Below are 25,152 nucleotides of genomic sequence, written 5' to 3' on the forward strand. Positions count from 1 at the left end.
GGCAGTGATTGGCGAGAGGGAAAGAACCCCTTCGGTGTGCTGAATGAGGTCCAGCCTGGGCCAGGACACGCACAGGCCTCGGAAAGCACAGCTGAGGCTTCTGTTGGAAGCCTGGGGCCTGGAAGGCACTGCTCGGGGATGGCATGGACAGACCAGATGTGCTTGGCCCTTCCCCCTCCTTTCTACAGCATCAGGCCAGCACAGGGGCCTGAGCCTGGAAGAGATGGAGCTGGGGGTAAATTTAGAGCTGGGACAAAGCTAGATTCAGAAGAAGGTTCTCCAGAGGAGACAGTGGACGAGAAAAATGAGCTTCCATACTTGGAAACACATAGGCCCCTCGGGAGAACTGGCCTTATCTGTCCTTCCACCTACAAGCAAGGAGACAAACTAACACTTATTAGCTACCTACTGTGTGCCAGGCACTTTCACATTCCTAGTGGGGTTAAGCCTTAATAGTCCTGGGGCAGGTATTAGGATAGCTTGTTTGGCAGAGACCGATAAGCAGACTGTTCTAGGTCTCAGCTGCAAAATAAGCAGGGGCCGGACAGAACCAGCTTCTCTGACTCCCCCCAGCCCCCCATCCTTATGCAAGGCTCTGTGGGCTCTGCTTCCCTGCCTCTACAGATTGTCAATGAAAAAGCAACCTAACCACACAGAAACATGGACCCCGAGCAATTTCAGCTTCTATTGATCAGCTGCTAGTATTTGTGAACAGCACGTGCCTGTTGTTAGGGGTGTGCAGCCGACGGCCCAGGAGGCCACCATCCCCAGGCTGGTCCATGGTCTGGCTCACCCCCTCCCCTCAGTCCCCCCACCTGGTCTTGCAGCAGGGCTGGAGGTCCAAGCTGCATTCTCCCTGCAAACAATCCCTAGCCCATCTTGGGGCAAGAGGCCCCCGCAGCTGGTGACCCCTGTCCCCACCCTCCCTGGGGTCATCTATCTTTAATAAGGGAGAGGGGGCACCCTGGGCTCAGGAGGGACAGGAGAAGAGGGAATGCGCCTAGCCCCTGCTCCAGTCAGCACTCGTTTCTTTCTCCCTCAAAGGACAAAGGGAGTCCCGTGGTCAAGGTTTCCTGGCCATCACTCCAGCTCTCATTAGGAGCAGCAGCTCCCCGATGTCCCCCAGTGATGAGTGGGCTGCAGCTCTCCTCCAGCACTGAGCTGCTCTGACAGGCAGTTGTCATGGGAACAACAGGCCAAGACTTCGCTTCTGGGGACGGTGGGGACAGAGGTGAGTGGAATTGATGGAATTGATGTCTGTGCATGTCCCCTCCCCCACTGGGAGCCAAACTAGGGGATACCCGAGGCAGAGAATTTTGCACAAGAGTGCCAAGTCCTGGCTGGAGGCTGGGAGATGGCTCAGGTGGCTTCAGACAGGCCCTTCCCCCATCCCTTGGCTCCTGGGGTGTCAGCCACACCACCTTGGGCCTCTGCGGGGAGCGATTTCAGGGTCTGTCGGATGATATTCTAGTCTTTCGAGGCCCTCTGTTACAAATGTTTGGCCTGATCTCCCACAATTTCCCTGTTCCTTCCACTCATCCAGGCTGGTCTCACCTGCCTCCCAAGATCACACTTTTGCTTGCTTCATCGCCCCTACTGTGCCCTTCTAAAGGGGTGACTTCTACTCCTGCCTCAATGTCCCCGTCCAGCTGTACGTGCCTCGGCCACCCCAGTGATCACTTCTTCAGCTCTGGAACACTGAATGTCAGAGCCACTCAGTCCAGGAGCACATGGGATCTGTGTAGTAACAACTCCTGTCTTGTCTGGTCTTGTCTCCCCACTATGTAACCCTTCATGTACCCCACTTCCACCCCTGCCCTGGGCAGCACAGAGCAGATGAGTGACAGCAAGAGGCCTTGTCCCCTAAGAAGTGCAGACTTGCCTTGAGCCTGCCCCCCATTTCACACTCCCACCCAGCCCGCCAGGCCTCTTTACACATCTCTCTGCCTCCAGGGCGTGGACCACATGTTATCCATCCTTGAATGCCGCTGAGCACCTGGCAGAGGGCCTGGGATGTGGCAGGCCCTCAAAACACGGCTGCTACATAAACACATCCCCTGGACAGGGAGTCAGGTGGTAACCCCAACCCCATCACCTGCACACCTGTCCTGCCCTGGGGCTCTCAAGTTCACAGATGGCACAGGGAGTTGCCTCGTGTTCCCACCTGCCACCCACCAGTCTCTCCTCTCCCTGCAATCCCTTCCACCCCAGTTTCCCAACCAACTGTCTCAGCTCTTTCCTCTGCCTCGAAAACACCAGCAGCGACTCTGCCAGGTTCTCCCGATTCTGAGTGTCTGGCTGGACTCCCCAGAGGCAGGGGCCCATCTTTCTGTGCTCTATCTCTGCAGATGCCTGATGCAGGGCATCAGGGGGTAAATTTAGAGCTGTTCTTTCCCTCTTGCCAACCTACAGGTAGCCCTGGGGACGGCTGCTCCTATGTCCCCCGTGAGCACCTGGCTTGGCCCATCACACACGGGCTTTATCTTCCTCCCTGACATCTCGGCCTCAGTTCTCTCTTGTCAGATACAAATCAAAGGAAAATGGCTCCCCTGACACCATAAATGCTTTTAATGGAGATGAGGAGTTTGCTGTAAAGATTTCCTTGCATTTTGTAGACTATTACAAACTCTGATTACCAGGGAGTCAGCGTGGTTTTCCTGGACGGGCAGACGTCCATATTTTACTGGACATACAACTCTTTAACACAAATGCAGAAACGGCAATAATGCTTTACCCGCCCAGACGCCTGGAGCTGGAGCCGTCTGTCATCTCACTCCAGAGCCCAGCTCCCCAAAGGGGTCCTAGGAAGCCCCACTCAACCAGTCCTGGGAGGCCTCCCCCAAGCAGCTCCTCTGGACCCCCAGGCACACCCTGCCACCCCACACGACAATCACAGGAACACAGCATTCATGGGAACAGAGACATAGCAGACACTCCCCACGCTGTACCTGCTGCCCGGCTGCTGGCCGCTGTCCTATTGACAGGCAGGGGCCCTGCTGTGTCCACTGCTCTGTGTCCAGTGCACAGACACAGGCTCCTTAAGTGCTGTGAGCAGAGAAATGAGTGGTGAGAAGGCAGGGGGAGAGAAGATGTGGCCATGAGCAGCTCCCTGGCCAAGAAGCCACGAGGTGGGTAGAGGGGAGGGGGTAGCCCAACAGGTGAGCAACACACAAGCATGACCCGGGACCAAGAGTTGGGGGTGTCTCCTTTCTGGACTGCCTGCTGGCAGGATACCACCCCCCAAGTCTGCCAGTAGACCCCCGGAGAGGAGCCAGGGCAGGAAAACAGGTATAATCTGTGTTCCAACTCCGAAAACTGAGGGCTGTGTTTGGCCCATTCCAGGTTGCCCGGAAGGAGGGCTGTGATCAATCCCAGGGAGGCTGGCAAGCTGCTCCCTTCCCTCTCCCAGAGATAGCACTGCACATGCGGCCACCACCCACCCTGTTCTTAAGGATCTCCCAGAAAGGGGTTCCGTAGCCTGCTAAGCCAGAGTGGTCCCGACACAATCCTATTCTTGGCCCACAGAGTGGGGGCTGGGCCTGCACCTCCCTGGAGACATTTGCCCTTTTGTGCCCCTGGGGCCTTACCCAGTGCTGAACCTTAACCTGGAACACCCATCTCCCTCCCCGCTCTGTGCAGGTCCACTTTTCCATCCGTCCATCATGTGTGTGTCCAGGCAGGGCATCATCTTTGTGCCAAACACGGGTTGGACTCCAGGATAAAAAACTAAGCAAACAGGGCCTGCCTGGTGGCGCAAGGGGTTAAGCACCGCACTATGAAGCGATCCACAGCCTCCGCAGCATGAGTTCGATCCACACCAGCCAGAGAGAAACCCACATGGCGAAGCAGACCTCTCCTGTCTCGCTCGCTGCTCCCTTCAGCAGTGCATTTCAGCCTGCCTGTTCTGTTCCCCTCTTTGTCTCTGGTGAATCCTCTCAACCCCCTGCATCTCTGGCCTGCACCACAGCTCTTGTATGCATAAATAAATCTTAAAAAAAAAAAAAAAAAAGCTAAGCAAACAGACAAGCAGTGTTTATTCTTCATTTGGTCCCCAAACCTCTTCTTCCAGGGAGCTGTCTCTGATGCCAGACTTAATCACAGTCTCCCCCAGGCCTGAGCACACTACCTGAACCACAGAGGTTCTCAACTGCATCCTAACTTAGGATGGGGGGCTACTGGCATCTAGTGAGTAGAGACTGGGATGCTACTGAAAACCCCACAATGCACAGCACCCCCCCTGCAGAGAATGATCTGGCCCTGAATACTAACAGGCCTGGGGGTGACCCCACTGTTACTCAACTCTTCTGTCGTGGAGTGGAGCACGATTAACCTTATGGATGCCCAGCCCCCAAGCCCTAGACTTTAACTTCCTTGAGGGCGCCATCCATGTCATGTACTAGCTGGAGCTATTCATGCCAAGTTTGAAGGTCCAGAAAGCCCCCGAGAGTATATGCAAACTCTTAGAGCCATGTGCAATGCTCATTTTTCTGGAGAGAGGAGTCTGAGACCGGGAGAGTTAAGAGACACAGCCTGGAGCCCAGCACTGCCAGATGGCCAGGCCACTCAGAGACAGAATATAGGCTCTGGGGGTCTTCAGGGCCCTTAGCAGGACTTCCATCACACTCCCACGGACACTCATGCCTTTCCAAGCTTGGGTTGGAATTCTGATCAGAGAAGAAAGCCCAGGGGCCTTTCTGGTGGTGCAAGGGGTTAAGACATAACACTATGAAGCTATCCACAGCCACTACAGCACGAGTTCGATCCCTGGCCAGGGAAGTGACCCACATGGTTGAGCAGACCTCTCCTGTCTTGCCTTCTCCCCTCAGCAGTGTATTTCAGTCAGTCTGCCTGTTCTGTTCCCCACTCTGTTTCTGGTGAATCCACTCACCTCCTGCACATCTGGCCTGTACCCCAGCTCTTGTGTGCACAAATAAATGCATTTTTTCTTTTAAAAAAAAAAAAAGGAAGCCCAGCTCCCTCCCCTGGGATCCCCTCTGAAGACTAAATATCAGTGCTGCTCTGAGGAAATTAAGAGGGGACTTCGTCCCAGAGCACCCCGAGACTGCTCTGGCAGATAAGGGCGTGCACTCTCGGTGGGAGTACTGGACGCATTGCTTCTCGGAGTCTGTGAAGATACCTGGCTAACTGATCACAAAGCTGGCCCTCAGTTTTCCCCCGGTTCCACTGGGTAAACTGAGGCCTTAAACTGAAGGTCAGGAGTGAGAAGGTAACACATCCAGTAACCCAGGTTGCTACTCCTCTGCACTGTTAATGGAGACAGGATTTATCAAAGTGAGAACCCAGTTTATTCTGTCATATTGGGGGGAAAGGGGACAGAGATAAAAGGACATCTGACTCCCTGCTGGCAGCCACAGATGCTAATGAATCCTTTGCTTCCGAAGACGATTATCGGACAGAATAATTCATGGCTAAAGATTAATTGGACTAATTATGTTGGCTCTCAGAATCCCCTGAATAATTATTTTCTATCAGGGCGGGTGTCAGTGATAATTGTGTGATATCTCAGCCTCTTTTCCTGAGTGAAAAATCCTGCAGAAAGGGATCCCTGGTTTTGAACGGTGGGCAGATGGCTGACTTTCAGCTCAGTGCTGACCTGGTTATAAGGCGCCCACATTGTATGTGGGAATCCTTTCTTTAGGGAAATCTTACCACTTCCGACATCCCAGATCACCTTTCTCGTATCCTCATCTGGCATAGTCTTCAAAACATCCACTTTCCCCGGGGAAGTCCTCCTTGATTGCAGGGGACAGGGGCCCTCACCTGTGTGAATTCACATGCTCCAGGGGGAGAGGTTCACCCAACCTGCCATGGCCTCCTCTTCCTGGGTCTGCCTCCCCTACTGCCCTCATCCCACCAAAGAGCCAACAGCTCCTTGAATTGCACATGCGGGAATCACGGCCTCTCTCCTCCACCTGCCAGCACTTCCACTGCCACCACGGTCCCACCACCGCAAATGCTCCCTTTTCAAATCTGAGCCAGCAGCCCTGCTGTGTGCACATAGAGGCTCAGGGCACAGCAGAAACATTTGGTGTTTATATAAAACTTACAACCTAGTTAATCTGACACATGTAATCATCATCTGCATTCTCACTTTTCTGTTACATAGAAATTATGCATAAAATGGCAGGGCAGGGCCTCCCTGGTGGCGCAAGGGGTTAAGACACAACCTATGAAGCTATCCTCAGCTTCTGCAGCAGGAGTTCAATCCCCAGCCAGGGAGCTACCCACACGGCACAGCAGACCTCTCCTGTCTCACCCGCTGCTCCCCTCAGCAGTGTATTTCACTGGATCTGCCTGTTCTGCTCCCCACTCTGTCCCTGGTGGATCCTCTCATCCCCTCCCACCTCTGGCCTGTACCCCAGTTCTTCTATGAATAAATAGATAAATCTTTAAAAAAATTATAGGGCCTCCCCGGTGGCGCAGCAGGTTGAACGCAGCGTTGTGAAGCTGTCTGCAGCCTTGGCAGTGCGGGTTCGATTCCCAGCCGGCCAGGGAGATACCCACATGGTGTGGCACACTTCTTCTGTCTCGCCCGCTGCTCCCCTCAGCAGTGTTTTCAGTTCCTCTGCCTGTTCTGCTCCCTCTTCTGTCTCTGGTGAATTCTCTCACCCTCCCACATCTCTGGCCTGTACCCCAGTGCTTGTATAAATAAATAAATAAATCTTTTAAAAAAATTATAAAGTGGCAGGGCAGTCATTCCTCTTTATTCCATGCAACCCCAATGAGGAATGTTCAAGAGTTGATGAAGGCATTGGCTCCCTGCCTATTCCCACTGAGGCAGGGCTTTGTAGGAACTGACTTTTGCTCTTGTCCTCCTATCAGTCTCGGTCTACAAAATAAGCCAGCTTCAGGAGAGGGGATGATAAAACCACATTGATTAGATTTGGGCTGCATTCTTCTCTGAACTTAGATCTGGGGTGGGTGGTGGCAGCCTTTAAAATCAGACATATCTGAGTTTGAATCCTGGTTCTACCATGAAGTATGTGAATTCATCAAGAGTCTTCATGTTCAAACATCTCATTTTAATTTCACCTGAATGAAGGCAGTTACACATGCTTCTTAGGGCTAGAGGGAAGGTTAATTTAAGTAACGCACTGCAAGTGTCCAGCACGCAGTAGACATTCAAATGGTAGTACTGTTGTTGTTGACTCTTTTTCTCTATTATTATAATTAACACTAATTAATAGTTATCATAAATGGGAAAGCCTGTTTGCCTTGCTCCCCTTTAGTTATGAATCTAGGGTTCCACAGAGGGGTCCTCAGTGTTGACTCTTACCAGTTTTCCATCTTCAGTTTTCCATCTCAGTGCAAGAAATTTGCCAGGAACATAAAACTGATTTCCTCTCTTCACCCAGAGCTGAATACACTCTTGGTGAATACACTGTAGGATTTAAGGGCAGTCGTATCCTGTCCCACCTTCTACCCAACTCCCTCTGGGGTGGGGTGGAGGGGGGAGCGGGGCAGGGGAGGGGATCTTAAAACTCTCTTTCAGTAGCTACCTAGACTCTGTCAATGAAATTTTAAGTCAGTGCAAAATCCTTAGAGCAATGATCGATAGTTGTAACGTGGTGTCTTTTACATAATGCTGTGTATGTTACCCATACAGCCTCTGTAGTCCAGCGAAGAAGACCTCCTAAATACTGTGTGTTATAAAGACTTCCAAAGAGAAAAAGGGAAAAAAGCACTTAGAATGAAGCTTGCCAGGAGCTGAGAGGTTCTGTTAATGGGTGACTATGCATAATCACAAAATACCTTTCACGCCAGGAAGGAGTTTCTGAATTAAGTGACAAAGCAGCTGCTGCTGGAGCTTTCTGCAATGGCAGCAGAAGTGAGCCTCCTCCTGTCATCAGCTCTTCCCGCAGCGCCTGGGGAGGGAAGGTGCAAGCAGGCTTGGGGGGCAGGAGAGGCAGGCTGCAGGGGCTGGCTATTTTCCAGAAAGAAAGGGATAGGTTGCTGCCGGAAACTGATTTAAGGGCTCTTTAGGAAGCAGAGGTGGCAAGATAAGTGGCCAGAGAAAAACTTACCTATATAGAAGCTGTTGAAACAGGCAAATGGATTGAGGGGTGGGGACGGGGAGTAGCATGCATGCAGATGCAAGTAAATGCAACTCTGCAACAAAATCACAGGGCTTCAGCTCAGCATGGAGAAAAACATGGCTGGGAAATGCCTGGGACACACTGCAGACACAGCATCTGGGGCAGTGAACAAGAGGACATCCAAACCCCTCAAGTCAAGGACTTGTACCCCACATATGAAAAATGGGTTAACAAATCTCTGAATTTTGAAAGCATCTTGTCCTCTAGTTTATCAGACTCCTTTTCAAACACTTTGACTCAAGAAATGATGTTTTGATGGGCTCTGGGGGGAGGGCTTCTCTGGATGAGAGGCAGTGAGGGGGGCAGGGATGAGGGCAGGATGGCAGCCTGAGAGGAGAGGGCATCGGGGAATTAGGAAGAGGGCAGATAATGGGAAAGGGTGAAGGTGCTAAAAACAAGTGCTATGATCTTGCTTAGGACTAACCTGACTTCCTCCCCTCCAGAAGCACAGGGCAACTGTCACTTGGTCCTGGTTAGATCTGTCTCTCCACACCCTCTTCTGGGGCTCTGCAGCCTAGTGTGCAATAAAATCAGTGAGCTGAGGACAACTTGACCTGTCAGTCCGTAGACGTCTCAGGCGGAAAGCAAGCCAAGAGTGCTCAGTGGGGTCTGAGATCATCGAGGTCCTGCAGACATGCAGTCAAGGGCTTCTGGATGTCCAGATCAGGTATCCAGGAAGGGACCAGCACAGCGGATTTGAAAGGCACACAGATTTGGGTTCTACTTGCTCTGCCAGCAACTGTCTATGTTTCCTCAACCTGTTCCTCATTTGTAAAATGACTTCAAACTTGTGAACTCTGTTTAGAGACAGACACATGCCTTGATTGTCACTGCAGGGAGCAGAAGTACTGCTGCTGGGCCAGGGGACAGAGAGGACTGTCACTGAAGATTCTGCTGTCACCAGTAATGGAACCCAGACAGCCTGGTCACACACCAGGAAGTATCAGGTATTGGGGGAATCAGATACAGAAGGAAATGAGCACAAACACCCAAACATGGTGTAATGGACACCTTGGTGCAGATTACAGGCTGTTTCCTACAGAACATCACCTGCCGGAAGGTGAAAGCTAATTTGCCTGCAGCCCTGGGGGTAAGAAGTACACTGGCAGCTGTGGAAATGCTGCACATCTGTTTGGGGCAGAGCTGAGTTTCTCTGAACTCACATTTAACAAACATCTGAGTGCTGGCTACTGAGTTTCTCAGCCCTGAAGATTGTAACTGGAAGAACTGAGGTTTTTAAAGGAAGGCAACAGTATTAACTACCATTTAGCTACACATACAACTGTGACTATGTGTGTATATACCTCACAGGTATATTCCAGAGAAGGTTCTACAAGCAGTGACACCTCAGCAGCAATGAGCACATCCAACATCTAGGTCTTCTTATATCATCTTCCAATTAAAGCAAAAAGGGGTCCTGGGGGTAATGGCTGGTTCTTAGACTCAGGCACAGAATATTCGAGGTGGGCCCAGAATATCTTGCAGGGCCAAAAAGCAAGGAAATAAAGGGAGGAGATGCTCTTAGTGACACAAGTGCCAAATGAAAGAGCTCCCACAACATCCAAAGCTGAAACAATTTGAACAAGATAAAAACATTATTATATATTATAATATGATTATAACTCAGAGTATAAAATAAATATCCATGAGTAAACACTGATCTAAATAAATAAATGGAATTATAGCTCTGGTAGAGAAGACTATTTAGACAGACACTCCCCCTTCCAGGCGGCAGAACTTAATTTCCTCCGCCCTTGAATGTGTCTTGTCTGTAGTGGCTTCCGTCTAAAGAGTACATTGTGGAAAGAGGGGGTAATAAAAACTAAACAACAAACCACTACTTTGGCCAGATGATTTAGGCCAATCTCTCTCTCTCTCTCTCTCTCTCTCTCTCTCTCTCTCTCTCTCTCTCTCTCTTTCGCGCACACGCACGCACACACACATACACACACACTGGAATACTATTCAGCATACAAAGAATGAAATCTTACCCTTTGGAACAACACATATGGACCTTGAGGACATTATACTAAGTAAAAATAAGTCAGACAGAGAAAGACAGATACTATATAGCAAATATCTTTCACCTGATGTCACCAGAACAACACTTTCTCTGTAGTCTGCCTCCCCCAAACTTAGAGACCCTGTCAAACCATGAAATAAACATTGTACAGATCCATGTGGAAGGACATTCCACAAAATACCCGACCAGTCGTCGTCATGACTGTCAGGGTCATCAAATGCTAAGGAAGTCTGAGAAACACTTTCTAAGGAGTGTAAGGAGAGGTGATGAGGATCATGGCATCCTGGGACCCTAGAGTAGAAAAAGGACATCAGGTAGGAGCAGGAGAGATCCAAATAAAGCTCAGCCCTGGGTTGGCAGTAATGCACTGGTATTGGCACAATACTGCCCCATAGAAATCTACAAAGTAAAGGAAGATGTTATCTGAAGGGGAACTGCACATGGGGTATATGACAACCGTGAAATGTCCTTGCAACTTTTTGGTAAAATGTAAATGTTTATTAAAAAATAAAAGCAGCACAGATGATTCTGAGGCACAGCCAGGGGGGCGTACTATGCAGAAGAGACCGAAGAGAGTAACATCGTAGAGACACAGCTTCGCTGTCAGACTGCCACGGGGGTCAAAGAAGAGTTTCTGGGTTGGGGGAGGGGGAAGTCCAGAAATATTTTTAAAATATTTTAAAATCCTGTAAGATTTTTACAGGACAATGTGGAAGCAGTTGTTTCAGGCTGGGAATATGGCTTAATTCAAGATACAGAGGACAGAAGATGTGAGGAAGATTCTGGGAACAGCAAGGAGCTCAGCTTGTCCCCAGGTAGGGAAGTGTTCACTAAACAGTTCCAGTGGCCACAAACCCTACAGAATATTCTGCAAAAAAAGGACTCCGTGGACAAATATATAGAGGAAATGTCCCTTCCTGGTAAGTCACAAAGCCCATGGGTATATAAGATTCTGGAAAATCCTGTGATAAATCTATATAACCTTTTCAGAGCCAGCGTTCCCTAGATTTATTTGACCCACAGTGTTTTTTATTTTTAAGTAATGTCAATTAATGAGTTTTATAAAACCCCCTCAGGGAAATGCTCACAGATGGTTTGGGGAGGGGAAAGAGAAGGAAGCTGGAAAGGTAGGAGGGTACAATTGTGGAGGAATGGAATGTTGGGGTAAGCAAACAGGATGTTATAGAACTATATGATCCTGCAATAGGTATTTATTCTACTAATAGGTATTTATCCAAAGAAAAGGAAATTACCAATTCAAAAAGATGCATGCACCCCATGTTCATGGCAGCATTATTTATACTACCCAAGACACAGAGAAAACTTAAGGGAACACCCACAAATGAATGAATAAAGAAAATGTCACACACATACACAAACACACTGGAATACTATTCAGCCTTACAAAGGAATGAACTCTTACTCTTTGGAACAACACAGCTGGACCTTGAGGGCATTATACTAAGTGAAGTCAGACACAGAAAGACAGATACTACGTGATCTCACATAGATGTGGAATTTTTTAAAAAAGTAAAGAAAACTGAGCTTGTAGATACAGAGACCACATGGGTATTTATCACAGGTGGGAGTGGCGGGGTTGGGGGAGAATCGACAAAGGCAGTCAGAAGGCACAAACTTCTAGTTTTAAAATAAATGCCACAGAGATGGAATGTGCAGAATGGTGACCATAGTTAATAATACTACGTTGCACATTTGAAAGTTTCGAAGACCTTAAAGGTTCTCATCATAAGAAAAATAGCCTGTAACTAGGTATGATGACGCTATTAACAAGACTTATTGTGGTGATCATTTCACAATATAAACCAACATCAAATCGTTATGTTGCACACATGAAACTAACATAATGTTATATGTCAAGCACACCTCCATAAAAATAAATTTTAAAAAAGAAATCAGGGTGTTATACTGTGGGGAAGCCACTGAAGGCCACCATGTTGGGGGAATGATAGGGTCTGAGCTGTGCCTTAGCAAGGCACCCAAGAGCAGTGTATGGGGGTGTACAGAGAGAAGGGACAGGAAATTTTCATGATAGAATAACAGGATGAATTGAGACAAGGGCTGGGGGGGTGGTTTGATGTGATATTTCAGAGGGAGAAGCAATGAGACCGGTGAGAGTGGGCGAGGGTGGGGGCCAGGTGCAGTCGGGGGAGAAGGGGCGAGGAGGTGGCCAGAGACAGCGCAGCCAGAGATATCTGCAGTGGAGCCCTCCCCACATCTATCTTTCTCCATCCCCCAAAACAAAGATCAGGGCATCATCTCTAAACCCCCACTGGGCAAAGGACACAACAAAACAAATTTAATCTGAGCAACAAAATAAAATGTAAAGTATTGGAGAATCACATAAGCACACTGATACAAATCGATGGTCAAATAAATAAATGGGGGAGAAGAAGAACCCAAATAAAACCCGGGTGAAGAGGAAATGCAAATGGCCAACAGGCATATGAAAAAATGTTCAACATCACTTGTCATCAGGGAAATGCAAATCAAAACTACCATGAGATACCATCTCACACCAGTGAGAATGGCACATATTAAAAAAACTAGCAAAAACAAATGTTGGCGAGGATGTGGAGAAAAAGGAACTCTCCTGCACTGTTGGTGGGAGTGCAAACTGGTCCAACCACTGTGGAGAGCTGTGTGGAGATTTCTGGACCTACTAAACATAGAGCTTCCATATGATCCAGCAATTCCACTCCTAGGTATTTACCCAAAGGACACAGAAACATCAATTCCAAAGAGCACCTGCACCTCTATGTTTATAGCAGCACTGTTTACAATAGCTAAGCTTTGGAAACAACCCAAATGCCCAAAAATAGATGACTGGATCAAGAAGATGTGGTACATGTATACCATGGAATATTACTCAGCATTCAAAAAAGATAAACACATGCAATTTGCAGCAACATGGATGGCGCTGGAAGGGCTCATGCTCAGCGAAATAAGCCAGAAAGAAAAAGAAAAATACCGGATGGTCTCACTCATAGCAGGAATCTAGAAAACTTAAATAAGGGACCAGGAAAATGAATAACTATAAGAAAGTGAAAATCAGAATCAACAAAAAACTATGAAACAGAGACACTTTTGGGGGGGTGGGGGGCGGGAGGGGAGGGATTGGGATCAGAAGTATGGGGAATATAAAAATAAAATTTATTATTTAAAAAAAAATAAGGGGGTTGCAATTGTATGGGGAATATAAAAATAAACTTTATTTTAAAAAAAAAAAAAGGTACCCTATGTTTCACGGCCCTCTTTGCACCACTCTAAAGCAAAGCCTCCCCCAAAGACCACAGGGTTGATTGGTCAAGTTCAAGGCCCTTTCCCACCACTAATGAACTGGGTCACTTCAGGCTTGTTACTCTACCACCTGTCAACCTCAGTTTCCTCATCTGCAGAAAGGGGACCAAAAAAGTCCAACTTTGTAGGCTCATTATAAGCAGTTGCAGATAAGTTAAGGTATGTGAAATGCTAGTGCTTTCAGCAGGCAACAGTGTTGGTAAGTGTTCTGATGTGGAAGGGGCCAGGTGGGAGCACTGAGAGGAAGGATGCAGTCTCTGGAGCCCTGGAGAAGGCTGACTACAATGGCTCTCAGTGGTAGACACTCTGGGTGGGGTTCAGCATCTGACTTGGAGAAGACAGGACACTGGGTTTCCTTCCCTTAATGGGGTAAAAGTTGCTCTTGTCTGTTCATTTGCATATGGCTGCCTCACTAGGCCAGATGCACATTGGCAATTAGGGAACAGGGTCCCTCCTCCAAGCACCCTGGGGGAAAGTGAGGGGGAGAGATGTGAATGAACCACTACTAGCTTTGTGAAGAGCAAGGTACTGAGGGGTCAGCAGGCCCCCCCTCTACCACCATTCTACCTCTCTCTGACTACAGGCCCTGGAGGTTGCAGATGGTGAACACCCCCAGGCTCCCAGGAATCTGACCACCTCCTCCCTTCTGGGTTTCTCAGATCTTGGTCCAGACTCACAGTTCTCAGCCTTGGGTGTCTCAGTTGGAAGCAGATGGTTGGGAGGAGCTGTGAAACCCCTCCCCCCCCCACTCTCCTCCCCCTTCACCTCTCTAAGGAGAGCTGGCAGGGTGCTTCCTTGTGTAAGCTTTTTTGTATATGCTGATGCTGTTGAGTTTGGTTTGGGAGGGGAGGACAGAGGAGAGGGTGTGTGTGTGTCCTTGAGTTTGAGTTTGTGAGCAGGTGGGTGGCAAGAAACAGTAAATTTACAGGGAGGAATGTAGCCTGGGACTTTAGAAAGCAGCATCTTGTTGGAGTTGGATGAAGTCAGAAAGAGAAAATTGCTGATATCATTATTCCTTTCTCACTGGGTTTCTTCCTCCTTAAAGTTTGCTTAAGTCACTAAGAGACCATTATAGGAGAAGAGTTAAGAATTCAGGCTTCATTCCCAAACTTTTGGTAGGGATGTCAACTGTGCAGCCTCTATGGAAAATGATATGGAGATTTCTTAAAAACTAAAAATAGAAATACAAACATGCCACTCATAGGTATTTATTCAAAGAATCTGAAAACACTAATTTGAAAAGATACATGCATTCCTATGTTCATGGCACTAGTCACAATAGCCAAGACATGGAAATGACCTAAATACCCACAAGACACACAGCTGGATGAGAAAGTTGTGGTATCTAAGTACAATGGAATACTACTCAGCTATGAAAAAGGATGAAGCCTTGCGTTTTGTAACAACATGGATGGAACATGAAGTGATTATGCTAAGCAAATAAGTCAGAAAATAAAAGACAATTACAGAATGATTTCATTCATATGTGAAATATAAATAACCAAAGTAAACAAACTAACAAAACACAACAAAAATAGCTCTTAGACTCTGCAAGAACTATGGTAGTTATCAGACATGAAGGGGGAGGGAAGTCTATTTGTTGTTGTGAATGGTAGTAAGACTTTGGTGGTGGGGGCAGTGAGGTATATAATGTATCAATATGTGAAGCTGCACTCCTGAAATTTATATAGTATAGTAAACCAATGGCAAATCAAATAACATTTTTAAAAATATATAAAATATAGATGTGAACTTCCTGTTAAAAACCATTTAATGCACTAATATGTGGACACTAATGTGTGCACTAATGTGCACTAATGTGCTAAATCAAAAATATCACATGAATACACATAAATTAATAACCAGGTTTTCTTATTCAATGAGAGAGCAAATGTAATTAAAGGAGTAGAAAGGTAAAAAAAATAAAAAGGGAAAAATAAAAAGGGTTAAAATTCTGACCACAGTAGTGACCAACACTGACCTCTGCTCACCTTCTCTGTCTGTACCTTGTCCTCCTCACCTGTATGCAAGAGTACCTATCCCTGTTGGCGAGGGTGTGGAGAAAAAGGAACTCTCCTGCACTGTTGGTGGGAGTGCAAACTGGTCCAACCACTATGGAGAGCTGTGTGGAGATTTCTGGGCCTACTAAACATAGAGCTTCCATATGATCCAGCAATTCCACTCCTAGGTATTTACCCAAAGGACACAGAAACATCAATTCCAAAAAACACCTGCACCCGTATGTTTATTGCAGCACTGTTTACAATAGCTAAGCTTTGGAAACAGCCCAAATGCCCAAAAATAGATGACTGGATCAAGAAGATGTGGTACATATATACCATGGAATATTACTCAGCATTCAAAAAAGATAAACACATGCAATTTGCAGCAACATGGATGGCGCTGGAAGGGATCATGCTCAGCGAAATAAGCCAAAAAGAAAAAGAAAAATACCGGATGGTCTCACTCATAGCAGGAATCTAGAAAACTTAAATAAGGGACCAAGAAAATGAATAACTATAAGAAAGTGAAAATCAAAATCAACAAAAAACTATGAACCAGAGACACTTTTTGGGGGGCGGGGGTGGGAGGGGAGGGATTGGGGTCAGAATGGGGGGGCTGCAATTGTATGGGGAATATAAAAATAAAATTTATTATTTAAAAAAAAAAAAAAGAGTACCTATCCCTCAAAGAGCTGTAGGGAACATTAACCGAACTATTACATGTCAAGTGTTAAGCAGGGTAAGGAACACAGTAAGCCCTCAAGACACACAGCAGCCTGAGGCCTCAAGAAACTCGTGGCCTTCAGAAGGGCCTGCTCTGACCAAGAGGTAAGAAGCCTGGCTTCATATCCTGGCGTTATCAACGCCTTGCCACATCAGATCATTACATGTCTCCCTCATCTAACAGGGATATTAATACTTGTCCTACCTACTTTATAAGGATGGTGTGAGGATGAGACCAAATGTGGCAGGATACATTTCTGAGATGTGGCTGTGCGGCGTCTCTGTACTCCACTCCCAGGCCACTTGGTTTTGAAACTCCTAACTTCAAGGGCACTGGTTGGGTGTGGAGCAGAGCCAGAGAGCTGGGTGAAAGCTTCAGGCTAGGAAGGAGGTGATTTTAGGGGCAGGGAAGAGACCACCTGTGGGAAGCAGCCGGGGGTAAGGCCCTCCAGAACTACAAGTGGAAAGAGCCCAGGAGCAAGCGGTTAGATGTGTTCCCAGGCATGAGAGAGGTGCAATGAGGAAGAGGTTTTCAGGCACAGGCTCAGACACAGGTTCCAGTTCTGTTGTGTCCCACAGAACTGGACACCCGCTGACCTTTGGAGGCCACTGTGGTCTGGGCACTGAGGAAAGCTGCAGCGACCAGAGGAGAGCAGTCTTTTCCTGTTTCCAAGCCCTACCTCAGCCTTCCTGCTCAGGGTGCAAACCTGGAGGCTGGGGGAAGGACCCCAGTGATACTGACAAGAAATGCGCAGCCACACCAGTGGGCAGGGGTTCAGAATTAGAATGAAGTTGATGCAAAGACAATCAAGAATGGGATGTTTCCTGAATGCCTGTGTTTATGGGCTAACATTAATCTATTACACACAGATTCCCAAGTTTAAAAGAGTATGGAGTGCCAGAAACACAGAACATGACACAATTATTAATTACCTGATTATTTTGGTATAAAATGCTTGGCAAGTGGGGAATAGGAAAGGCTCACCAGGGCCAGGAAGGGTTTGGGCTGCAGCCCCTGAGAGATTGTGCTGAGTTTTCAGCAGGGCTGACTGGGCCTGGGGGAGGACTGTGGAAGAACCATGGGGACCCCTGGCCTTGACGGCTCAGGTTAAACCATTTCCTTGCACGTCAACTCCCTGCCAGTTCCCACAACTTCCCACAACGTGTGGCCTCTGTGACCTCCCTGATTCCGCCCTCTCCAGAAGCTTCCAGCAAGGAGACTGGGGACAGAGCTGGGCCTGTGCCTGGGAAGTCTGTTCAGGGCCTCCTCAGAACTTCTGGGCAGCTGCACTTGAATCTTGAAGGAAAAAGGGGAAAGACACAGAGGCCCTGAGCCAGGAGACCTAGCTTGGCCCTACTTAAGGAGATGCTGTTTTCAGATGGGAGTCAAACTTTTCAGACTCAAGTTTCCTCTTAAGTAGCAGAGGGAGGGAGTGGGCACCATGACACTAAGGTCTCCAGAGCATGGCTCCTGACCCACCTGGGAATCTGGAGTCTTCTTTTCACTCCTCTCACAGGGTCTGGCCTGGAGAACACCCCCAGGGGCTGCGAGGAACCCACAGCACCAGAGAGGACTCCTCAGCAGCCCCTCTCAGTGTGGGGCCTAGAGTGGTGATTTGGGAATAAATCTAATTGTGAATGACAACTTATGGGCCACTGAAATTGACCCTCAAGAGGGTCCTCCCTGGTGGTGCAAGGGTCTCAGCACATCAAGCTATTGCCAGCCATTGCAACATGAGTTTGATCCCCAGGCAGGGAGGTGACCCACATGGCACAGCAGACCTCTCCTGTCTCTCCGACGCTCCACTCCGCAGTGTATTTCAGTAGATCTGCCTGTTCTGCTCCCCAATCAGTCTCTGGTGAATCCTCTCACCCCCTGCACCTCTGACCTGCACCCCAGTTGTTGTATGCATAATTAAATAAATCTTTTTTTAAAAAAGAGGGTTAGATCTTTTTCTTCCCTCTTGAAGCTCCTCTCCTACCATTTAGCTTCAGAAAATTGGTTCCAGATAGGCAAAGCCTCATTGTCCCAAGTGGCCCTCTGAGTCCAAGAGGCTAGGTTTGGGATGACTTGGAGGGAAGGGAGGAGGAATGTGAGTTGTATGACATGAGAAATGTACTTGGGCAGAAGTGTGGGAATCCCACCTTGTTCCTAAAAGTACCTCACATTCCATTGTTTGCCTTGAGAAAAAGTAAGTGGGTGAAGGAGATGAAGGGAACGTGATGAGACTTAAATATGCAAATTCCTTGGATAAAAGTGAAATGCCTTACCAAGTTAATGCTAAATAAGAGTAGTGTTAATGATTCTTTCCCCCCACAAAGGGGGCCGTATCTTTCATGGGGGTGTTGAGGAAGCTGAGGTTCTTGGAGGAGCGAGGAGGAGCGAGGAGGAGGAGCGAGCCTTGGCCTAACAAGAGGGGCCCTGTGAAAAAGGTATAGCGGATGTGGGAGCGCCAGGGGCAGGGGACCCAGGGGCAGGGCCAGGCAGCAGAGGGACATTTTGCTGCTTTCATGATTTTGTCAAAAGCAGATCTGGCAACAAAAGATACTGCTAGACATTCGTCAGGAAGTGGAAGAAGTGTCTTGCCCTGGAGGCCCCTCTGTGAGCTTCTTAACAGTGCCAATGGCTCTTTCCCACAAGCCCTGGGCTGGGTCCTGGAGAAGCCCCCAGCCTTTCCAGGGAGCCCCCTGTGGAGGGAGCAGAGCAGAATCACAGGCATGTGACTGCTGCAGATGGTCCCCACTGCACTTCCTCTCCCCTGAAACCCCTCCCCCAAAATACTTTTTGGTTTTAGACAAGTTTCCATAGCAACTGTGGTCCCTATCAGCCAGAAGGTTACCATGGTGACTTAACTTGGCTCAGTGTCCACAGTTAACGAAGGCCCTTACACCTTATCTGTCAAGAAATGCTCACAGGAAACCAAGTGCAGAAGGGCTGAGGCTTGGGTTCACAGGGCAGGCAGCAAGGGCTCTGGAGCCCTGGGGACCGACGCCTGCTGGTCTTGGCTGAGGCCTCAGAGCAATGGTGGCCCCGTTCCCCACATTTCCTCAGTCCTCTTTCACAGGTGGCATGCCTTCAGACATGCACATTCTCCACAGCTGCTTCTTCCAGGCCCTGCCCCTTCCTCATCTAGGAATCCTTGAACAGCTCCGTCAGGAACTCGACTTTTTACAGTCTATCCGTATTTACAAGTTCCATTTACACAGCACTGGTACAGCTCCTGGTGAACAGTCCCCCCTCTAGACTGCAGGCAGGACCGTCATTCACCTGCTGTGAGCCTCCCTGTGTCCCTTGTGCTTCCATATTAACTGCTCCAGGCCCGCACCATCCCTGTTACCAGGTCTGCTGTGCACTGGAGGCTCCATGAGGGCAGGGCCCGTCTCCCGACTTTGAGTATCTGCACTGGGCTAGGAAGCAGGCTGGTTGTAAAAAGGAAAGGTGTGAGATCAGTTGGACCTTTTGGAAGGCTGCTGACCCAGTCTGTGGATAATGGGGCTTCTACTTCAGCCTTCGCTGTCTCCATTTCCCCCACTCCCTCCCTCTCTTCTCACTCACCAACTACTATGCCAAGAGTAGAGAGCAGAAAGGAAATCTGATAAGCGAGTGCCTCCCACGACCATCCCTTACAAATGCCTGGGCCTGGATGCGAGCGGCCATCTGTAGGCCCAGGCTGCCCACTCACGGAAGCGCTGGGCTCAGAGCTGAAAAGCAAACTAGCAAATGCGGGACACATTCTCACTGTGCTCTGAGATACATTTTTAAGACTTGGTTGCATCCTTAAAAAACCTAAAACAATGCAGTCATTAAAAAACAGTGAGAGTGTTTGGTTGAGCTCACTTTTTTTTTAGCCTGCAAAAAGTGTTATGTTTAAAATTAACAGTAGTGTCTTTTTTTAAAGACTAAAGTCAAGCTTTTTTTTTTTTTCCACTCAGAAAGGGCCTACTTGCCGACTGACCGGTGGGCAGAGCTCTGTGTTGGGGCCTCACAGGCTCCCCAGAAGGATTCCAGTCACCACTGGTATCCCCATTGGTCTACAATCGTCCACAGGGCTCTTGTGCTCAGGCCTCTATGGCTGTGGCTTCCCAGGTCCCAGTCTGTTTTGCAGGTTCTTTACAGGATGCAAACCAGGCCTGCCTTCCAGAAGCACCTAAGTCCAGCCCTGGCTGCAGGGACCCAGCTGCTGGCTTCTTTTCATCTCTTTTTTCCCGCTGCCATCTCTTACGCCCCTTTGCTTTCTCTCTCCTGCCCCTTCCTCACCCCAGAAGCCTCACTTCATTTATAATAAGGATTTTGTTTTGTCAAATCATCCATACATAATGTCTAATATTTGTCATTGTCATTCTGACTTCTGTATTGTGCATAATTCCCTCAAATCCCTTCCATTTTGTTGTAAATGATGTTTTATCTTTTCTCATGGCTGAATAGTTTTCCATTGTGTGGACATACCACATCCTCTTGAGCCAATCTTTGTTTCATGGCACTTTGGCTGTTTTCACGTCTGAGCTATTGTAAGTGATGCTGCAATAAATAGTGCAGAGCATATAATTTTTGAGAGGATGATTTCATGTTCTTCAAACAGGGGCCCAAAAGTGAGATTGCTGGGTCACACAAAGTTTCCACTTTAAGCATTTTAAAGTAAACCCAGATCACTTTCCAAAATGGCCAGACTACTGGCTTTTCTCAAACATCACGACTACCCCGTGACAGGACCTGTTGATTTGGGGGGCCTCCTGGCAGCCAGCACAGACCAGTGTTGAACATTTGGGGTCAGGGGTTTGTATTCTTCCTAGCAGCATGACCTCAGCAAGGAGTTTAACCTCTCTGTGCCTCTGTTTCCTGGTCCATTAAATGTGTTGTACACAGTTGTACACAGCACTAGTACAACTCCTGGTGAACAGTCCCTGCTGTGTACAACTGTGTACACCTTAGGACAGTGACAACACCTGCATCACAGAGTGGTGGTGAAGATGAGCTGAACTGTTACACACAAAGCACCTAGAACAGTGCCCAGCACAAATTTGGGGAGCACTGTCTGACAGGAAACTTCTGTGCTTGCAAAGAAGGGCCTTTGAGGCCAGGGTTTTTCAAATTGCAGGTTGCAACTCGTTTATGGATCTTGACATCAGTTTAGTGGATTGCAACCAGCCATTTCAAAAAGACCACATATAATAAAATAAAACAAAATCAAGCCCACTGTACATAGCATCATTTTATGAAATTTTTGACTCAATATTGTATAGAATGGATTGGCTAAAGTGTATTTCTTATTGAGGGTCTAGGTAAAAAAAAAAAAAATTAAATGCAGGGCTTTAGAGTGTTGTCGGTTAGGGACAACCTCGGTGTGAATGAGTTCTTAGCTCTGTCCCGAGAGAGAGCAGAGTAGGGAGAGCTGGGAACATGGAGCCGGATGAAGGGAGGGCACTGCTGGCAGGGGTGAGTTGGGACGAACCGGATGCAGAGGATCAGGATGGCAGAAACAATTTTGGATCTGTCACATGTTTGCCATAAACTGGGCCTTCTTCTCAAAGAGGACTGGAAAAGCCTCCGTTTAAAAAGTTTTACCTCAAGACCGCCTGGCATGACTCACCAGAGATAAAGGCCAGCCTCCACACTCTGACTATATCCCCATGGGAACTTGCAGACAAGGGCCCCTTTGTGGGCCAGGGCTGCTGACCGGACAGCTGAGAGTCTCCACGAGAGACATGCTGCCTACGAACAGAGACCCCTGTCCCCCTCCTGCCCATGGGCTGTGCCTCCAGCGATGTCCATCTGTTGCAAAGGAGATGTTTGGCACCAATGAGCCCATTTGGTCCTCCCAGCAGCTCTCTGAACTAGAAAGGGTGGGGAAAGTATCCTCCACAAGAGATGAGTAAACTGAGGCCCTAGGGGTCAAATAATTTGCTCAAGGTAACAGTTGGCCCCAGAGCCCACAGTCCACCTTGTTAGTCCCTTTGCCTACCCTCACCTGCACTGGAGCTACACAGGGGTCTATGTAGATGGGGTGCGTAGCAGCAGGTAAGAGGAAGGTATCAGCTTGAAGAGGATGCCTGTTACCATACCCCGAGCTCCACATTCATCCATAACAGGCAGGTTCAAAGAGGAGGACTGTGAGCAGGGTGAGGAGGGCCTTCAAGATGTAGCGCTTGATTACCTACATCTTAGGAAGAGGATAAAATCCCCCACGCGAGGACCACCTCTGCTCTTCTGAGCCCACCTGGGCTCAGTGATACTCATTGACCAAGGAAATGAAGAAAGGGGCCATTGGAATGTTCCCTTTAGCTCTTATAATTGTGCATATTTGGGGCAGAAATGATGAGTTACCCCAACAGTGCCCTGGATTACCAACCTGGCCTCAGAAGTTGGCCCCACCATCACCGAGAGCATCCATTACCACCATCACCACCACCATCTCCTCTACCACCACCTGTAAAGTGCCACCAGGAGCAGCCCTTCATCACCACGGGCACCGCCACAACCATCACCATTATCACCACTGCCAAACCACCGTGTCCACCATCGCCAGGGTCCGCTCCCTCCTGCCTGCTCAGCTCACCAATTCTGCTTCCCCTCCTCTGAGTTCAGTGTGTATGAATCTTATATGTCCTCCAGTCAGTTGAGACGAGCTTATCTTTCTTTGAAAAGGCACCATGACTGCAATCGAGGGGATTTTGTTATCAAATGTGCTTTCCCCATAAATTTTTCTACTTTGGCAAGATGAAGTATGCCTGTTCCTTGCCCATTGTTTTTGTTTTTTTTTTTTTTTTTTTGGCCTCTCCATTTAAACTCCCTCCCTGGATCCTGCAGGAGTCTCCAACTCCCACCACCTGCAGTGCCTGCTCCCTACGCTGGCCATGGTCATGAACCCAGGGAACTTCCAGCCACCTCTGTGATATTTGAAAAACACAAACCTGACTTCACTCCCTCACTTGAAACCTTTTCTGTCTTTTCACTGGACGTAGGGATAAAATTAGAATCCTAACCTGACCTACAAGGCCCCTGGGTAGCCCAGCACCTCCTCATGCCCAGCCGGCATCTCTCCCGCCTCCACGACCTGCCTTCACTTCCCACAAGTACCTGAGCTTGTCCTATTCCTGGGCCACCGTCCTCTGCCTGGCTAACTCCTGCTCAGCCCCAGGGGGCTGGTGGAAGGCTCACCTCCCTAGGGAGGCCCTCCCTGACCAGTGCCTCTCACCCAAATCATCGACTCCTTTACTTTTCCTCCACAGCACTTACGATGACGGGTGCCTTCCTGTGATTATTTGCTGGAAGCGGCCTTTCCCGCAAAAGGAAAAGAAGGAATGGATCTATTTTGTTCACTGCTGTCTCCTCAAAGATGAAAGCACTGTTTGGCATATAGTCGATGCCCAACACAGTTGAGGGGTCGCCTGGCTGGCTTGCTGCCAGCCAGACTCGGGCTCTTGACTGTGATGCATCACGGCTCCATGGCTTCCCCACTCCAGCCTGGGACGCCTCTCTCCCCTTCTACCTTGGGGCATGGAGCTGGGCAACGTTTCACATGTTCTTCAGAAAACCACATCCAAGGCACCTGATTGTACTCCTTGGCCCACTGCCTGTGGCTCCTCGGCCAGCAGAGTTAAGAGAAGGATGCAAGAAGAAATGGCGGCAAGGCAGCTAATGGAAAAGCATGCAGGTGAGGTGAGAAGGCGGCGGGAAAGGAGCCTGGGAGAGGCCTCAGGGCAGCAAACCCTGGGGAATAGGAAGGGGCATGGGCTTATCCACCACAGAGGCAGCTCCCACAAGAGCATCTACCCTCGTCTCTAACCTTCCGAGCAGCTGGTGCGGGGGCTGCACAGACCCACTCCCAGCCCCACCTTCATCTCCCCACTTTCTAGAAAGTGCTTTCCACAGTGGCGCCCCACACAAGTGAACGGTGCTGGGCCCCTAAGGAGGAGCTGGGATGCAGCTGGGGAGGGGCTGGGGTGCAGGCAGAGAGCCTGGGAGGAAAGCCAGGCCCAGGCAGTGAGTGAGGATGGGCAGAGGCAACTGGCACAGCCACTGCCCACGTCACACTGTGCTCCATGCCAAGGCTTTTACAGTGCCCATGAGCAAACATCACATTTCATCCAAAAAAATCCCCCCACAAAGCGGTGATGGAAGCATAGTTCATTTCCATCTGAGCACCAAGCCTGCTAAAGCCATTAGAGATAGGGTGTTGGGGGGGTCGGGATGGGGTTGAGGCTGGGGGAATGTGAGCCCTGGGGCTGAAGGGCCCTGTCATCGTCTGCCTGCTCTCTGAGAGAGGGACTGGGGTTTCTGCAGACATGACCTCATTCCCTGCCTCCCGCTGTTACCATCTTCATTTTTTTTCTGAAGAGGGAAACTGAGGCAGTCGTCCAGATCCCAAGAACCCTCAGCAGCAGAAAGATGTGCCCTCCCTGGTTTTAAGTGCCTCATGCTGAGACTGTGAGCCCCAAAATGTTCTGGGGGCCCCAGGCCAGGGGCTGCCAGGACTCTGTAGTCAGACTGGCCTGTCAAAGGCCCGTTCTTGCTCTCACAGGAATGGCATGTCCCCAAACTTGGGACATTTGCCAGAAGAGGTTCCCTCAGCCACCCCCCACAGCGTGGAAAGCCAGCTCTGACAGCCCCTCAGGTTTCACTGAGGGGTTATGAGTCTTTGTGGGTGGGGAAAACTGAGGAGTGACTTTAAAAAGCATATTTATGAGGTTTAAAAGCCACAGAGAAAGAGAGAGGTGTGTTTGTTACTTGACCCTAAAACCTCAGCAAGTACAGTTTTAAAAATTCATGGGTCAGGACATGGGCAGCCATGTGCTGAGATGCCACTGCCAGTCACAGCATCCTCCCCCCACAAGTCAAGCTCCTAAAATAAGAAGGATATTGGGACAGGAATAGAGTTGGGAGACCTGGATTTGGGTCCCAAACTGCCACACACTGCTTGGGCAATGCTCCTTGGCTTTTTTGCTCTTAATGGGGCTGCTGAGGCCCCTC

General features: G+C 48.8%; 1 protein-coding gene across 4 annotated transcripts in view; it reads right to left on the reverse strand.

The window, feature by feature from the left end:
- The window catches only part of NAV1 (neuron navigator 1), a 239,226-nt gene that overhangs the window by 104,223 nt on the left and 109,851 nt on the right, over positions 1–25,152 (reverse strand). The gene's annotated exons all lie outside the window — the stretch shown is intronic.

Source organism: Talpa occidentalis, unplaced genomic scaffold, assembly GCF_014898055.3.
Source record: "Talpa occidentalis isolate TD23 unplaced genomic scaffold, MPIMG_talOcc4v2.1 talOcc4.8, whole genome shotgun sequence".
NCBI classification, from domain to species: domain Eukaryota; kingdom Metazoa; phylum Chordata; class Mammalia; order Eulipotyphla; family Talpidae; genus Talpa; species Talpa occidentalis.